Source organism: Anser brachyrhynchus (assembly GCF_964034855.1).
Source record: "Anser brachyrhynchus genome assembly, chromosome: 5".
NCBI classification, from domain to species: domain Eukaryota; kingdom Metazoa; phylum Chordata; class Aves; order Anseriformes; family Anatidae; genus Anser; species Anser brachyrhynchus.
This window is the reverse complement of record NC_137699.1, coordinates 36,803,563-36,819,677: the sequence shown is the minus strand read 5'-3', so window position 1 is coordinate 36,819,677 and position 16,115 is coordinate 36,803,563. Positions and strand designations below refer to the sequence as shown.

The following is a 16,115-nucleotide window of genomic DNA, read 5'->3' as shown; positions in this document are numbered from 1 at the left end:
ATATTCTTTCTGTACCACAAGTTGAGTTTGCTTCTACTATTAAAATGTGGTTTGGTGAGACAAATAAATACAATCCAATTTATCATTTTTTTTTTTTCCTAACAGTTGGTCTCAGCATCAATCTTACCTAGTCCATTAGCCACTTCTGACTCAAGGAAGCATGTATATCCAAGAGTTAGCAATTCTTTGTCTAAAGGTAACAGAACAGTAAAGAGTAAAGTTAAAACCATAAATATTTTTATCTCAGTAACCAAAATATGCTGGTTAATTAACAAAACTATTTGCTGGTCTCCTTCTGAAGAGGTCCTCAGGTTTTGGCCTGGTCAGGCCCTGAGACATGAGAATTAATCCTTATTGTCATCTACGTGCTCTTCACAAGCTTAGATTTTCTGAACAAGTTCATTTAGTTAAGATAGCTCAGATTTTTCTCTAAGTAGATTATCTAGCATCCTGTCTTAATCCCTTTAATTTTGTGTGGTAATTACTGCCTTTCTTGTGTGTTTTATTGAAGTTTGGGATGCTGTATACAAAAACAGGCTGAGGTAGAGGTTAAAGCATACGTAGACATAAGTAATAGCTATAGGACAGAAGAGATAAGGAACCTACTCAGCATTTAATGGTGGTGCTATTCCCTTCTAGAGGGTAGTTGTCAAGTACATTCTCTAATTTCTCTCCCCTGGACACAAAGGGCTGCTGTACTTGGCCTACTGCATAATGCACATTATCCACAAATGTGGGCCATATTCCTTCCTGGTATCCCACGAACTACAGGAACTGCCACATTTAGCAGTGAAAGCTTTACTGCCTCATCTAGGTTCTGGCAGAATAAGCTGGAAGACAGCTGTTTGCCAACTGAGAAATGTTTTCTCAGGATGCCCTGCCAGTCCCCCATTCCCTCCCTAGATGACATCAGGTAGAAACACCATGTTTTCAAAAAGACACTTACTGACTAATAAAGCTACTAAGGAAGTACGAGCTGCCTAAATACAAAGTCTGATCTTGCTTCCATTCAACTATAAATAATTCCAGTCATCTCAATTCCTCTGAATTTATTTCATTTCAAATGAGTTCAAGATCACCACCACCTTTAACAGTTTGACTGCCAGCCTCTTGACAGTTGCTTTTTCTCCTTCCAGAAGTATCTACACCTGCATCACAGGCAGAAAAGACTCCCAGTTCTTCTTTAAAAAGAGATGTGACTGGCTCCCTCCTGATTGCAGGAATAAGTTTAGAAACATGATCCCTAAAGGGTCATCATCCAAAAGGTGAAATAAACTCTTGAGGACAGGGGAGGAGACATACTTTTTAAGTTCTTTTCATTATCTCTGAACATCTGGCACAGATGAACCAAATGAACACTTGGCTTTTAAGGAGCTTTTCACACTTTAGAGGTCACGGACTTTCACTCAGTCCTTTGTCAACTTTACCTCAGGTGCACAAATGGACATCCAAGATGTGCAAAGCAAAGGAGTACCATGAACTCCTAAATTTCTGCCACTACTAAAGCCATTCCACATTTGAATCTCTGACCCCAAGGCCTGGCTAGACAGTGCTGTTTGGACAAGCAAAGTCTGCCCAGGTGCTTTTAATTATTAAGAAAGTAGTTTCCCAGAAATAGCTTGCTAGCTGTCTGTTTGCCAGATCTATTTCTTCCGACAGGAAAAGCTAAATGTAAACCTCCAGCACTTCATAACAGGCCACAGAAGTCTCCCTCCAACTGGAACAGGACTCTGGAAAGACTGTGCCATACTCTCTTCTCCTTTGCAAAACTCTGGGCCAACTCATAAACAAAATTACCCCACCTAGCTTACCAGACCTCTGTAGAGAGATTCTAAGAGCTACCTTACACCGCCAGAAGCGGCACAGTGCTGAAGAATCTCCTGAGTCTTGATATAGACATAGGCATCACAGGCTTGTGAAAACAAAGCAAAAAGAGAGCTGCTGTTATAAGAATGCTTATAAAGCCCTTGCATACTGCTGAAAGAGACTAGTCCCACCCTGTTGCTTGAATGTAGTTTCAAGGCAAAATTGGGCCCACCTGGAACTGATTGAAAAGGAAGGTTGGTCGATATGTTTGCCTGTTCTCTTTTTTTCTTCAGCATTTATTTATTTTCAAAATGTCCTGTTATGGACCCTGTCAGATTTGCCCAAACTTCAGAAGAACTGGTTTTTATTTACATATTAATATGAGGTACCTTATGTATTGCATGTGTTACAACTTTTGCTGACCTCAAAGGCAACTCTTCAGGAAGTATTTCACCTTTCTCTTCCTTGATCTATACCCGGGAATCTCTTACAGGAGGCAGACAGAACCTGAGGTGCAAATCCAAGAGGAAAAAAAATGTTCCCTAATAACGGTAAGCATGATATAGCAAGGCAAGGAATTGTGTTTCCTAGGTTCTGCCCACCTGTACACACACACCACTCTGGCAGGAAGAAAATGAGACAAAGAACGTTACAGTGAATAAAAAGGTCACTTTTCACAGTAACTGCCAGGCAGCTCATGGTTCCAACTCTCCCTTTGCAGCCTTATTCCCTGCTGGCATGGCATCTGTGCTTAGTCTTCAGCATTGAAAGCTCCCTGTTTGTGGAATCTGTAGCCAGACTACATGACAGGATATATGTTCTTATTAGTGCTTTTGTTTCTAGTTTGGCAATATTTGGAAGACATCCAGAAGACTTGTTAAAGGAGTGTAGGTTGAAATAAATTGATGTTACTCAGATATTACTAGGTTATTCTTAATTCTAATGATGCCTAGGGATTACCAGGAGCAAAGTTCCCTAGTTGGTAGGTACCATGCAAATATGTAGGATAGTATTTGCTTTAAAGTGGTTATGGATAAAATAGGAGGCACAGAGAAGGTTTTTACAGATGGCACAGAAAGCAGTTAAGTAGCTTGCCCAAGGTTGCAGAGAAGGATTGTGTGAAAGCCAGAAACTGAGACTCTGTCTGCTGAGTCATAAAACATGAGTTTATTCATCTGAATTTTTTTCCCTTTGCATAAATGCCAAGGAGCTCTGCTGTGATACAATATACCTAAGTTGCTTAAATGTAGCTGAACTCAGTATATAGAGAGTGGTCTCATTAGCTTAAAGAAATAAAGACCTTTGTCGTACAGAGGGTGGAAAAGACACTACTTATTTGCAAGAAAGGCAGTGGCCTAGTCTTCTGGGTCACTGCTGGGCAGTGTCACCCTTGTGCTTAGTGCCAACAGGGAGATGACTCACTAGTGTTGACACTGTGGTGCTGCTGTTAGTCTCTTGCACATCTGACTTCCTTCCTTTGGGCAATTTTTACAACTGTACCCATCCACCACAGTTCTTCAGCTCATTCAAAGTTTCCATAGGCAAACTCAAAGGTCTGGAGAGAGCTATGTGAAAATATTGCCTGTCTGCTACAGATACAGATAGATGCCAAGGGAGGCTTGCAGCTCAATTGGTGAAGCCCTTGCAATTTACAGCAAAAAAGAGGAGGGAAGAGGACATCATGAGGGAATTGCATTGCAGAGCACTGCAAATTGAATCGGGAACTGGGCTTTTTCTCCTCTGGAGACTGGTTGTGAAAAAATAAAGGATTGTCTTGCTTCCTCTTCACAGGAGGTCAGGCAAGGCAGAGAGCCGGCATCAGCCTCAGCCAGCTGAAATCAGCAAGCATAAGCAAGAAATCCAGTGTCCAAAAGTAACCTTTAAAAAATTAAGACCATTACATGGCACCAAAATAATGCAAAGCAGAGCTTCCCCAGAGCACTGTGGAAACATCAGCACTGTCCCATTACACAATCCTCCATGGCTGCCTACAGAGCAAGCAAACATCTAATGCAGTCACTAAAGAGATCTGATGTTTTCGGCAGGGGATCTGAGAATTGAAGAGGTGGTATGACACAGGATGGTGAAGAAGGAAACAAAGCTAGGGCAGAGGGTCCCACTGTGTAGGACAAAACCTCCAGTTGGCAGGTGACTCCCTGTTTGCCCTGTCTGCTGGCCTCTGATCTGGCAGAGTACTCACGGATATTTAACTTGAAGCATTTGAGCAGTCCCTTGAAGGCAGTATGGATGCATGGCTTGTAGTGTAACACACAAGCTACATGCTCTATTTCAGTGCTATCTTGAAGTACTTCCCAAAAAAGCAAGATTCAGCCTCCCTGGCATGACCTAGGCAATTTTTTGCCAAAAATTTCCCACTGGTCCACATCTGCTTTGATGGAGAAAGAGCAGCAAGGTGGACTCTTCAGCAAAACAGACATTGAACCTGAAAACTGAAGATCTGGGTCCAAAAAGAAGAATTTTTAGAAGACCTAAATGTATCATCAGCTCAGATAGCACTGATTTTACACTTTCTGTGAAGAGAATTGATACCTTAGAATCCCTATGTAAGTTTCTAGAAAAGTTATTTGACTTTCAAATTAGCATCTACTCCCAACTCCAATGGGATTTGCATATGCCCAGAGCTTATTAAAAATTAAGATATTCTTCTGTAGGAGGTTAAACCTAAAGACTTATGAACACAACTTTAGACATTCACATTTGGAAAATGTTGATCTTCCTCTAAAATATTATTTTATTAACTGATTTTTCTCATTATATAAATGTTGTATCTAGTGCTTTCTAACTGCACCGATAGGTTGGGTGTGCAAATGAAGACAATGTTAAAAAAAAATAGAAAAAAATATTTCAAATTTTCATCTGTTTGGGTGTTTCCTCTGCTTTGCCTTTTCATAAAATGCTCTCCTTTGCCTCAAGAAAAATTTGAATGCTCTTAGTTTCTGAATGTTGTCCAATGAAAATTTCTGAAGGTTATTTTTTTCCATTTGAGAACAGAAACATGTCCGTTCCATGCTCCCCTGCCCACAGCTGCTAAAAGATGTGTAAAAAAACACAATAAGCCCAACCCAAAACATTAGTTATTAAACTTCCCCCTTCCTCTTATTTTGTAATAAGTTAACTGCCTGCTTCTGAACTGTTTTCATCATGAAAACTATTCTCCTCTAAGTTGCTAATACACCCAGAGAACTGATAAGCTAAGAATATTTCCTGATTTTTTTTTTTTAATTTCCACTTAGTATATATTTCTATGCCAAGCAGAATTACATTCTCTACCCACTCTGAAATTCATACCCAAAGATACATTGCCTGTAGAAAGGCAGACCTTAGGAGGCTTTTTTTCTTGTCTATTTTTTCCTATCTAATGCTTTGCTGGTTATGGAAAGTTATTCAAGACTGATCCATCAGGGTGCTCTGAAAGAACTTTTATTAGTAACAAACAAGGCTAATAGGCCAAGGCAGCACATAAACAAGAGGTTTTTTCTTTTAACATCAAGATCCCTAAACAAAGGGACCTATTGATCTTCTAAAACTATAATACAGAGCACTCAGGTTTCTATATTTTCGGTACAGAAACTGCTCTAGCTTCCCGCCAGAAAAATGATGCCAGGCTGCCTTTATACAGCACTCAGAAAAAGGTTAGAGCTCTTAGGAAAACTGGAAATTCCATGGCTATTCTTAATACTCTTATTATCATTATTCTCTTACTATTAATAATATTCCACTAAGAATATTCTGTATTGTCTTCCTCTATCAGTTTTTTACCAAAGTAGTGTTATACAGCCCCTGACTACATAAGCACACTCTGGTAGTGGCAGGAAAGGAGTTTTGAGCAGCTGAGCACAGATACCTACACCAGTTGTCACAGGACCCCAGTGGGACCTCAGTGGGTGGGAGCTCTGGTTTTGCCCAGGAGGCATCTGTGCTGCTCTTCAGATTCACAAGCATTGCTAGTGAGGACCTTGTTTGAGTAAAGTGGTCACCAGCTGACCCCTGCACATAAGCATCAAGCCAGCTAGCCTTGTTAGCCCAGGTACCACATTTTGCCACCTTGGTTCTGCACTACTTGGGATTGAGAAGTTCAGTAGGACAGGCCACACTGGAACCCAACCAGACAAAGAGTGACAGCTCTGCTACCGTGGTAGGTACTTGTGTTATGCTGAAGAGAGACCTAAAGGATCATATCAAATCTTCTGTTAGCCTACCAACCTGTCAATGACAGTGGCCAATAGCAGAAGCCTAGGGAATAAAAGAGAGAAGAGAAGAGCAACATGCTAATCATGTATTGATGCTTTTCAGGTGTCTCTGCAGCAGGTTTTATCCAGCATCCAACAATCTGCAGCTCAGGACTCTGGGATGTAAAGATATATGAATTTGTAGTGCATCTATGTGGTTAGAACCTGACATAGATGCTTTTTGTGGGAAAGAACAAAACTCACCAAGAATCAAAATACAGATGTCACTCTCTTCAAAGGTTAGCTCAGACTTGGAAATACCAGAAATGTTTGATGAAAGCCTCGAAAATATTATGGAAAAATAAATTAAAAAGCAAGAGAGAGGGAGTTTCCTAGCCTGCCCTGGGCTCTTATTCCCTTGTCTGTATCCAACCCATTTGAAGCTCTTGAGTCTTGGGTTAAACTGCTATCGGTGATACAGTAACCTGCAAGCTAGATGAGGTTACGCCAGCCGGTCATCCTGTCTTAGCTAAAACACTTTAAGAGGAGCAAGAAGAAGAAGGACTAGAAAGACCTTTGTAATGAGCAGAAGTATATCAGTGCTTTTATGGCCTGGTGACTGGAAGCCCTACACATGTTTCATTTGATAAGGCAATCACAAGGCTTTCATTCTCATCTGAATAAGAACATTTAATCTTCACAGTATTAAGTCCCATGTGCTAAATTAAATTTCCTGCCAGCTCAGCAAACCGTTTTGATACTTTGAACTGCATTGTACATGCTTTCCTTTCATCACAGGATGCATTTTGTCTCAGTGTCAACAGCCAAGAGGAGAAACACCACTTAGGTCAGAGAGCTCCTTTTGCTTAAGCACAAGTATCAATATACTGCAGGCAGTGAGCTGCGGTGTTCGGAACAGCCGTCGAACAGCAGGCAATTGGGGTGGGATTCAGATGACCAAGCAGAGCTACCTGCAGTGGGGGTGACTACGCCTGAGCTAGTCGCTGCTGGCTCCTTTAACTGTTCCTGGGTAAAAACGTCACTTGGCTGGCACAACACAGCTCATCTGATGCAAGCAGCAGAGCAGACAGAGAACATCCGAAAAGTGCCTCCTTCTCTACATTGATTTTTAAGGTTGTGCAGACAATCAGCTTACATGTGGACAGCCACATTGCAAGTCTCTGTGGTCAGGACAGAAGAATCTGCTTTTTAGTTCCGTTCCAGTTCTAGGCTAATAAAAGATTTTGCTACAGTAGGTTTGGGGAGGTTTCTGTATTCCTCCTGCTGCAAGTCTCTCACCTATGAATATCTTTCAAAACGCCTCACCCCCATAAGCTCAGTTTTATATCTTCATTCAAGAGTCACCTAAAAACCTAAAGCAGAGAAAGCTGGTCACATTTTGTTTCAAGGGAAGAGAAGGAAGAGGGGGAGCAACTGATGGCATTATTGAAATAGTAGAGTTTTTTCACATCCTAAATTCTCCACAAGTTTAAAACGTTGTATCTTGGTAAAGTTTGCCAAATACTTATGCTGATTTTGTAAGCAAAGTTTTAACTGTTTTCCCTATTTACATTTCTTCTAAATGTGATAGGTGTGATAAAGAAATTTAAAAGAAATATAAGCTCAATTAACACTATGGTACAAATCAAAAGGTAGACTGGAGGAACAATGTGCAATGAAAAAAAAAAATGACAGGACACAGAAATTTCCCATTCAGCTCTCTTTTGGTCAACTCTGTTCACAGCTCAGTCCCTTCCCAACATTTCTTGCATCATCTGAAGTTCATAGCACTTCATAGATTTGCTGGCTCAGGCTCAGAAGTATGGGTGGTTTAGCTATGTAAATCAGCTCAAAAATGTACTCACAAATCACCTTTTCTTTGTTATACCAGTGAAGCATCACAGGAAGATGAGGTTGACCTACAAACCTCCATTTCTCAGTATTGCAAACTAGCTTTACTTGATCAGAATAACTGAACATGTCCGAGGAAGAAAAGCTTAATTTGCTATAAAAAGGAATTAACTGTGTATAAACAGAAACTAGGTTTTGGCAGGCTCTACTCTTTCCTAATCCCTCAGTATTTCCCCAATTACTACACAACCCAATCACTCTACATAAGTTGTTTGTATTAACGTTACAAGAGGCCATCTGTCTACAAATACCCAATCAAATAATAGAAACCTCAAACCAACACAAGAACACTCAAATTCAGCTACTGACTGGTCTAGAAGATATTTTGTGTAGCATAAATATTTTCTTTTTAGGCACTTCAATAAAATTCTTAGAGTTTTCCAAGCATTTATCATTTCAGTGTGGCAGAAAACTGTAACAATTCTTTCTCCACCCATTTCAAGAATTTTTACTTTCAGTCACCAAAGATGATGTAACACGAGGCCTTTCCAGTGTGCATCACCCTGTTATCACAGCCCAAAATACTACTGTGTATGCTACGGATGTTACAAACTTAGAAATTATAACAGCACATTCTAATCCCCCAAACTGTGCCTCCCTTAGAGGCATCTCACCTGAAAGATCAGCATTCCTCTACAAAAGCATGGATGTAGCACACCCGTGGAGCATGGATGGGTCCCCCGAATCAGTTTAGATGGACTGGTTTTGGTAATCCAAACTAAAATACTTGGATTAGTTGTACAGTTTCTGTGGAGAACTATTTTAGATTTGTTTTTAATTAAACATACCAATCTGCATAGAAGACGTGCATTTTGCTTTAAGAGCTTCAGTTTGAAATCGGTATCATTTGTCATATTCAATATTCTTGCTGAAGATGAGGGAGAAGAGGAAGAAAAATAGGAGACTGCACAGAACTAATCTGGCCAGCATTAGCAATTATAGCAACTTGTATCACACTGTGCCATTTTTTTTCTGCTGTCCAAAGTTTCCATGGGGACAGAAGAGATTGAAAAGATTAACTATGAGTTGCAATAACATCTCTGAGCAAGGAACACAACAAAATGTTTGGAAGTGTGGCAAGAGGGTGTTTCCCTTTCTTGCTCAGCAGTCTAAGAAATTATAGTGATGCAGTAGTGTGTAGCTGTTTCTCAGGTACCCCTCAGCTTCCACATTTCACCACTGCTCATCCAGATGTCTGAGAGAGGGAAATACCCGCATATCCTATGAAAGAAATACCATGGTAGTCACAGTGCCTCTAAGGAGATGATGTTGCAGCACTATGTGCAGGAAAGCTACAGCTGTGAAGTCCCCACTTTGCCACATGCAGTGCGAGCTCCCAGCCTGTTAATAGAGCAGTTGCTTGTGTCTGGCCCTGATCCTGGGAGATGAAAATTCAGAAATGTTGCGGGCACGTATGATCAGACTGTTACACTGACCTACACTGATGCTTAAGAACTAAATTTGCCTTAGTAGCCATAATGATTCTAATGTGTAACTGTAGGTTTAAAATTAAATGTCAGAATATATTAAAAGCAGCTGATCACAATGACAACAAATACAAATATCATGGAGAAAAATCAAGAGATTTCTGGAAATAGACTAGATTGGATCTTGAATGATTATCTCAGCCTGAATACATATATAGTTTAAGTAAAACCCTGTCATTCTTAGAAAATCTTGCCTTCGAAATATATCCTGGGATTTCTGTTTCCTAAGAGCATTAAATATAACGGTGGAGTATCTTTTCATAACTACCTTATGCAGTAGAATTATGATATACTGAGAACAATGACCACGGTAACTAAAAAGGACATATGCAGCAGATTTGTATAAAAAAAGTTACACAAATGTTTGCAATATGGTCTGTAGTATTATCATTACCGCTTAGGGAAACAAAATATTTCACCAGGGATAAATACAGCAGCCAAAAATCAGCTATTATGTAATAGCTGAAAAAAAAAAAAAAGGAAAGGAAAGGAATAGAGAGGGGAAAAAAAGCACTCTGCATCTCCTCATGGTCCCTGGGGTATCTATACAGACCAGATGTTAGGAGGGAAGGATGTGCTAGTACAGCCTGCTGCACAACCCAAATGACACAAGGATTAGGCTTCTTGCAATAGTGTAAGCTTTGAGGTGTAAAAAATGCTGAGGAACTCATGCTCATGGAAGGCAATGGGGAGGAAGAAACTCCTGTGCTTAGTTGTAGGTCTCTGCCTCAGAAGATGGATTGTCAATTCCTGGCTGCGTTGTCTGGCAAATCATCTATCTCTTTCTGTGTCTCAGCTACCTGTGTAACAGCTGCGGACAAAGAGTGATTTTGTATCATTCAGAACCATGCTGAGAAAAGGAATCCTTAATTTTATTATCAAATAGTCATCCTAGTAGATGCCAGTCATTATATGTTGTTATACAATAATATAGTTGTTATAAATTACATGTTTTTACATTTGTTATGCAGATGGAACAGTGCATTTGGAAAGCTGTTCTTCAAGTATGAAAACTACGCTAATAAAACTTATTCCCCTTCCTGCATAAGCTATACTATTATGAGACACCTACCACCTACATTAACTGTAACCATGTGCAGTAGTTGTTGTTTCTTTCTTTAACTTTTACTTTTTCTACTACTTCAGTAGAGTGGATGCAGTGTAACTTCAGAGCGCAGAGATGGACTAGCAATAAGAATGCTGTTCAGATGCTAAACCCACACACCATTTTTTCTGGGCCTGAGAAAAGGATGGACAAGTAGCAGGAGAGTTAATGTCAGGAAATAATAATAACACTAATACTTCACTAATTACTCTTTTCCTCTGCACTCGATCAAAAGCAAGATTAGGACTGCAGCTAACCAAAAAATAAACCCCAACAATTTATGTTAAGAATAAGAGGATACATCTGTTTCCTGCCTTAGCCAGATCAGCTTACCCTTGTCATCAGAATAGCTGTGCTGAGACGCAAAGTTCTGAAGATTAAAGCCGAGGGTCACTATTTTTACCTAGAAGAGCTCAAGAATATGCGTAAGACTAGTTCATTATGTCATCTCTGACTGTGACAATGCAGAAGTATTGCCAAATGGGGAAACTCCTAATTGTAAAAAGCTCAACTGAGGGAATGCAATTGAGAGATTAAGCAAATATCTGCCCCCAAAGACTTCTTGACTCCATTTCTAGAAGTCAAAAAGACAGGCTTACCATATTACTAAGCACAGAACTGACATTTGGCTTTAGCAGGACTTTACCAGTACGTCAGTATGTCTCAGCTCTTACTGTGCAAAGTCTTTTCCATATTTTAGAGCTGGAAGAAAGACATATTGAAAATGGTCTCTTTCATTTAACTTTTCTTTTACATATCTCTGTTTCTGGACTGTTCGCAGGATTTCTTTTTTAAGATGAAATTTGCTACAAAAACTATCAGAGTGGGAATACCTAGTCATACCGTCAACTTACTACCATCTGTTCACTGGTTACTCATGAGTGGTTGGAGTCCCCTTTGTGCTAAGCGCTGCATGTATGCATAACAAATGAGAAAGTGCCTGTCCCACATAGCTCAGAATAGACCAAGCTAAGATTTGCTCAAAGACTGCCAGATGTACGTGGCAGAGTTGGGAAAAGAGCCCAGATTCTCTCATTTCAGATTCAATTCCAAAGCATCATCTTTCTTTCTGAAATGGATTTGAGACTGTCCTATGTTAGCAGGGAAAAGAAAAGACCCATGTCACTGACAAACAGGGTTTTAGTAGTCTGTGGCTTCAGCTGTGAATGGAAAGGCTGGTTTTATTTAAGCTGAATGAAGGTGGATGCTCTCCTACAGCCAGCACTGTTCAGAATGATGGCAGCAGAAGTAATCACTTTGCTTCACACAGGCTTCTATCCCTATGAAGCCTCCTGTCATAGAGGAAATAACAGTTTGGTAAAGGTCCAGGTCAGAACTGGTCTTTGATCTTTCGTAGCTTAGCAAGGTAATGTCTCCTAGTTAACTGCAGTCAAATTATATGACCTGTGGCAGACATTTAGAGACACGTTTATCCTGTGAAAACAAAGCCCTTCAAACCCCAGGTGAGAAGGTTCTGCAATTTAATTCCATCATCCAGAACTGATTTATCCCTGGATATAAACAATGCCATGTGTAGCATGGCCTATTGGAACAGCTGTTGTGCCTTCATTTCTCTCATCCTGCTCTTAGGAAGGCCATTTTTACTCTCTATGGTGCAAAAACCCTTTCCAGACCATATCGCTGCAAGAAGTTAAAATACAAACCTCACCCTGGACTTACTCCTGGAGGGTGATATACAGAGGATTTTGTGCCTCCTTAGAGATAAACAAATTCAGGAGTGCTTCCCAGACAATGCCCAAGGTCCTAGAAGTCTTTGCACGTCCAAGCTCAGACCTAGACCCTGCATAGCCCCACATAGTTTCAGACTATTACTGCAGATAACTGCTTTACAAAGCTTTTGCAGTGCCACTTTCTAGCTGATCTGGCAGAAGTTTCTATCGAATCTGTTTCACAACTCCTCACATATTTTTGCTTTGTTTCTTTGCTTTTAGAATATTTGGGGTTCTTCTCCTTCATTAAGGATCTAGATCAGCAGACACAGCTGAATAATATTCCCATGTATTCCTCTTGACCTAAGTAGGATTCTTCACAGCAATAAAGCCTATATATCCAGCAAAAATGTGTGCAGATTCAGACCTGGAATATTCAATTTCCTCACTCCTCTTTCAGTTTGACATCTGATCCCTGTCCTTTTGATTCTTTGTAATCCGAAACACCAGGCTCCTTTAGCAGCTAGTAGAAAAGCCCAACTGAGAAACCAGGTAAGCTCCAGTGATGAATATGACAGTAACCTACCATTAAGGGGGTGTTAGATTTAACAGTAAAGAGAGAACCTACAGAGCCCTTAGAAAGTTTAAAGAATTAAAGGTAGAGGAAGAAGAGCTAAGTGAGAAATAGAGATATATCTCAGACTGCTTTCACTACCCCTATAAATTATTGGCCATCATTTCTCGCTCTTCCCTAGTATAATTCCCAACTGCCTACTTCTTGTCATTCTGGTATCATTTTACCTTCAAACTGCCTGAGCCAGGTTTCCACAAATCTGAGATTTGCAAAAGAAAAATACCTTTGGAATCATTTTTAGTTGTCACCTTGCTTTTTTTTTTTTTTTCTTTTAATCCTGCATCTAAGGACCTAGTTGGGCAGGGGAGAGTTTTGAAAAGGGAAGGGAGAAAGGGAGAAAAGATCCCTGCTCATATAAGCAGCCTGTTCCTGCTCTTCACTGGCCCCTTACCCAAAAGGGGTAAGGGTTTTGTTAATATCACAGAATCTGTGTTGTAGAAAATTTTCATGCCATCTCGAACCATTAACCTAAAGAGCTTGGTGTTACTGCACTCCTAACTCAAGCACTGAGTTAAATGGAACTAATCTGAATCCAATTTGTATGTCCAGATTACTGGTATATTGGAGTCTCAGAACTAAAGAGGTGCAGAGAGGATCCAGCAATGTTGAGGAATTGCACAGGTTTGTGCAGCAATTGCATCTGTCGCAGGAGAACACCAAAGGCTATCATGGGCCCAGAGAAACAGGTCTGTGTATGGCCTACAGGTCTGCACTCAGATCTATTTCTCAAAATCCCTCCAAGTAGGAACACAGAGGAGGTCAAAGCTACCACTGCAGGCCAGAAGCTGCTCTGTGCTATGTCTGCAATAGCATTGTATCATCGTCAATTCCAGAGCACAAGGAGGTCACCACATAAAGCTCTTTTACCCTAGCTTTGTAATGAGATAGCTTTTGGATCAAGAGGCATTTAATTATAATGTAAATTAAGAACTATGGAAGGTGGTATATAGTTTTTTGACAGCATCATTCACAGCATTACATCTGTACTTTCAATGAAAGCAATGTAATTAAGGAAAGCACAGCCAGTTTGAGTTTGCCTTGCAGGAGACAGAACTACAGTGATTGAAGCATGTAGCAGAGCAATGGAAAATCAGTATTTCTCCACAGTTTATGAAATGAAGCACTCGCAGTGTCAGTTTTGAACTATTTTGCAGTATATTTTGAATAACCCAGTATATGTCTGTAATAAAACACTGGAATCCCTAAACCCCCATAACCAAACAAATGCATCCAGGCTGAAGGTTGATTTGGGGGTGGATCTTTTAAAACTCACCACTGCCAAATTTCAGCTGTAAGGGAAGGTGTTATATGTGCAGTTTCTAATGTTACTGCTCAGCCTGCAATGAGATTATGGTATTGTTAAATTAAAGGAGTTCCTGTTCCGTGCTGTTGTTCTTGGCTGGTCCAGTATTGTGGGTTAACTTCATGTGATGTATTTTCTTTAGAACAAATTTCCTTCAATTCATCAGCAGAGGTTCAAGCTGCTCTGCTAAGAGTTTGTGACATTTTTTTGGAAGTGGTTACAAATATGCCAATGAAAAGTTAACAGATTGTCAGGAACACTCCCTTGGGAATGACGTTTCTCGTTTTTCTTTATTCTTTATCTTTTGTTTATCCTTCTTTCCCTTTCAAGACTATATCTTTCCAGCCTGGCAAAACTGTTGTATGGAGCTGGCTACTTACGATACAGTACTACAGAGCTGCAGAAGAACCCAGGCCAGGCAAGAACAATCTAATTATCTGCCATAATGGAGGCCTTGAGCAACAGAGATTCAAGAACAAACCTTCAGTTACTGGTAACTGTAGATTCTGTTCCTGGCTCTCTCACAGGCTTGTTGGATAACCCTGACCACTCTTTGCCTCAGTTTCCTTATCTGTGAAATGGAAAAGATAATAATACTTAACAGACAGAGGCTGTTGTGAGTTTCCATGCATGCAGATAGATGGTTAACACCAGTGCTGAGCCACGCGAGAATGACACTCAGCTTCTGGTTGTGTCTCTAGACGCTGCACTGGTCAGCTGGGGTCTGTTCCTCCCACACAAAGCAGCAGCTGTGTAGAGATGGGAAGCTCTGAACTCAACGCCACGCAGAAACACTATGCCAGATCCCAAGTAACATAGCCCTGTTGAAGTTCAGTTCTCAGGAAGAGATGTATTACTGCAATATAACTGCAGCTAATCCTGGTCCTAGGACCCAAAGTGGTATTCTAACAAAAACATCCTGCACAACATTTGAAAATGCAGGTACCTACAAGGTCCTAACAAATTATTTGATCCCTGAAATTTACAAGGTTGGAACAACCATCTGTGTGTAGGAGCACCTATGACCTGCTTCATTAGGTCTATATCTGAAGAAGAGGAGATAACACGACAACAAGGCATTGCCACAAGCCACATTTGCTGTGCCTGAGTCCCTACAGAGGATGAACTGAAGGGCACCACTGCCAATTTATTGCCGTCAGTTATTTCATGGCGTAAAGACAAACACCAACAGATTATCAGTGGTACAATTCCTGCAGAACAACCAGTAGGTCACCTGTGGAGTTGTCTCTAAACAAAAATTGGTGTTATCCTATGCTTCACAGAACACAGAAGCAGTCAATGCACATAGCAAAACTGGAATGAGCTCTCTGACAGAGTCATCTGGATCATGACAAGAGCGTGCCATTAAGCATTTAGTCAGAGGGAAGAGGCATGTGATTGTAGGTAATATGGGTAAGTCATCAATCTCGGTAATTACAGATAAAACAGTATACTCAGCCAAGAAGTGGAGAAAGATGGATTAAAGTAACATGGTGTCAGTAAGAACAGGTAGGAACAAATAGAACGTTTCAAGCACAAGAATGTTTGCTATTTGTTTTCCTCCGAAGTGCTTTATATTTAATAGAAACAGACCGTTCTGAGAAATTCTAACTGGTACACTGAATACTAATGTCTGTCCAAGCCTCTCCAAATCCATTGAGAGAGTCAGGGGAATAAAGGCAGAAAGGACTATTAAGAAGTTAAAAAAAAAAAAGTGGAAATAGTCAACGAATGACCTTGTCATATAGCCCTGTTCAAACATACACTTTCTTAACAACTGCAGTAAAGTGCAGCTTTGAATTGGATGCGGAAAGAAATATTCCTCCCACCCCCCAAAAAAAAGTTAGATTTAGCTCAGCCGTGAAAGCTGTTCCCTTTAATGTGGCAACAACAGGAATACAAGAGCTTCACATTCCCCTTTTATATGTTTAACCTTTGACAAAAAAGGTTAAACACTTTCCTTACAACTGACTCACGTCAGGAAACGCAAGAACTATACTCTCCAGATG

At 40.3% G+C, this 16,115-nt stretch overlaps 1 protein-coding gene and 1 long non-coding RNA gene across 6 annotated transcripts in view; one reads left to right on the top strand and one right to left on the bottom strand.

Annotated features, from left to right (window-relative positions):
• The window catches only part of PTPRJ (protein tyrosine phosphatase receptor type J), a 124,278-nt gene that overhangs the window by 82,915 nt on the left and 25,248 nt on the right, over positions 1-16,115 (bottom strand). For 2 of the 4 annotated variants that reach the window (XM_080595128.1, XM_080595125.1), the window contains exons 1-2: positions 1,843-1,937; positions 128-190 (exon numbers count right to left, since the gene is read on the bottom strand). The exons of 1 other annotated variant lie outside the window; for it this stretch is intronic. The gene's annotated coding sequence lies outside the window, so the exon portion shown is untranslated. Of the gene's footprint in view, positions 1-127; positions 191-1,811; positions 1,938-16,115 lie in introns of those variants that run through there. One more of the 4 variants, XM_080595126.1, reaches the window with a different exon arrangement.
• On the top strand, positions 1,997-4,680 carry LOC308196341. Of its 2 annotated transcripts, none has more exons than XR_013952146.1 (3): positions 1,997-2,060; positions 2,300-2,357; positions 3,598-4,680. It is a non-coding gene; the product is annotated as an uncharacterized lncRNA (long non-coding RNA). The 2 variants fall into 2 exon arrangements; XR_013952147.1 differs by having other exon boundaries at positions 2,054-2,191.